Below are 2196 nucleotides of genomic sequence, written 5' to 3' on the forward strand. Positions count from 1 at the left end.
AGCAGCTTGATGAAACAGGAAACAGACAAGCCACAGTGCTTGCAAACCTCAGTTCCTCTCCTTACTCTTAGCAATTTGAGAGGGCCCCTTCACCCTTGGGGCCTCCCCGGGCTGGTGAGGAACTCCACCCAGCCACCCACTCTCTCACTACCTGATTGGTCTGTGCTCCCCAGCAGTTTTAAGCTAATATCCATTTCCAGGGGTTGGTGATGTAGCTCAGTAGGTAGGGTGCTTACCTAGATGTGTGAAGCCCCTATTCTGTCCCCAGCACTAAAAGCCAGACCTGGTAGTGTTTTCCTGTTTTCCTGAAACCCCAACATCAGGAAGTGGAGGCAGGAGAACCAGGAATTCAACGTCATCCTCAGCTACATACTGAGTTCTAGGCAGCCTGGGCTACAAGAAACCCTGATTAAAAGCCTTTTTTTTTTTTTTTTTTTTTTAATAGTTTCTAAGACTACACAGGGATGGGCTCTGGACCAGATCCAAACATTGTCATCTCTGTGGTAAGATCCAGGAGGGATGTTCCCTATGCCATCTAGCTATCTGTTTGGCAGTCTCTCTTTCCTTTGGGCATCTCTTCTCAATGTTGGCGTTGGGTAGCATTTCCTGTGATCTGAAGGATCTCTGTGTTTTGTGGCATTCTAGACCCTTAAGGATGTGTGTTCTGGATTCATTTCTTTATGAAGCAATGTGGAGGGGTGACAGTCTGGGCTGCTGGAAGGCAGAAGGCAGATACCCAGCAGAATCTGAAAAAAAAAAAAAAAAAGAAGAAGAAGAAGAATCCCAGTGAGTTGAACTGAGACATTTTGGGAAAAATTAAAGAGAACGGACACATTAAAAAGAAACTATTACCAATGGGAAATTGCAGAGTGGCTCAGGATAGATAATCAGGAAACTGGGTTGGTGCAAGTTCACGAACACCTCTGGAATCTTCTGAGCAAGCCCTCAGTATGGAGGGGTTAGGTGGTTGATGTGGCTGCTGTAAGTGCAAGGTTTGACGTCTGTGAGGCAGATGGGAGGCAGATGTGAGGCAGGCCATGAGACGCCCTCAGGGTGGGAGACACTAGAGAATACAGGAAGTCAGGAGATTGTACTGAATTGCTGCAGACTGTTTGGACTCTATCAAAAACCGTACAGAAATGTGTACAGAGATCAAAATCTCTTCTAGGGCTGGACACTCTTTGGGGGCTACACTTGAGAGGCCACAGTAGCACCATGGTGGGCTTCTCCTGGCCCCAGCCTCTACTAGGCCTAAGTTTCAGTTTCTGTTTTGATTTCTGATTAGGCAGGTGAGGGAGAAACTGCGTACCAGGCATGATTCAGCACTTACAGCCCCAGACAATCAGAAACATATTAGTGTGGCTGCTCTTTTTTTAATTCCCAGCTTTTGTTATTAATTTCTGATTTCATTGTACTATGGTCAGATAATCTTGTTTCAAAGGCTTTTTCTTTTTTGAAAATCTCACTGGCTAGCCCAGGCTATCCTCAGGCACACGTTCCTCCTGGCCAGTACTGGAATTATAGGCATGTGCCACCACACTCAGCTCAGACTTTTTTTTCTGTCAACATGGTCAGTCTTGTAATGTTTCATGCATATTTAAAAATAGGATTGCTAAAACCAATCATGTTTAGGATGGCCTAATCTTCTCCTGGTTGTCTATAAAAGGAGCCTGTGAGCTTCTCTGGGAGTCATTGCCATTTTGTTGTATGACTGACTCCAGCATGCAGGAATTCTTCTCTTGAGAAATAAACGCTCTTACTTTTGCATATGTGAGTGATAGTCTTTTGTGGGGTGATCTGTGGACCCTAACACACTCACACTATTTATACTAATAGGTTTTTTTTTTCTTTTTTTCCGAGACAGGGTTTCTCTGTGTAGCTTTGCGCCTTTCCTGGAACTCACTCGGTAGCCCAGGCTGGCCTCGAACTCACAGAGATCCACCTGCCTCTGCCTCCCAAGTGCTGGGATTAAAGGCATGCGCCACCACCGGCTAATAGGTTTTTAATGTATGCTCAAATTCAGGTAGCAAAGGCTGGCCCAGGTTTGCTCCACATCAAGGCCAGAACTCTTTTTGTTTGTTTGTTTTTGAGACAGGGTTTCTTTGTGTAGTACAGGCTATCCTGGAACTCCGTAGATCAGGCTGACCTCAAACTCATAAAGATCCACATGCCTCTGCCTCCTGAGGACTGGGACTA

Source organism: Peromyscus maniculatus, chromosome 11 (assembly GCF_049852395.1).
Source record: "Peromyscus maniculatus bairdii isolate BWxNUB_F1_BW_parent chromosome 11, HU_Pman_BW_mat_3.1, whole genome shotgun sequence".
NCBI classification, from domain to species: domain Eukaryota; kingdom Metazoa; phylum Chordata; class Mammalia; order Rodentia; family Cricetidae; genus Peromyscus; species Peromyscus maniculatus.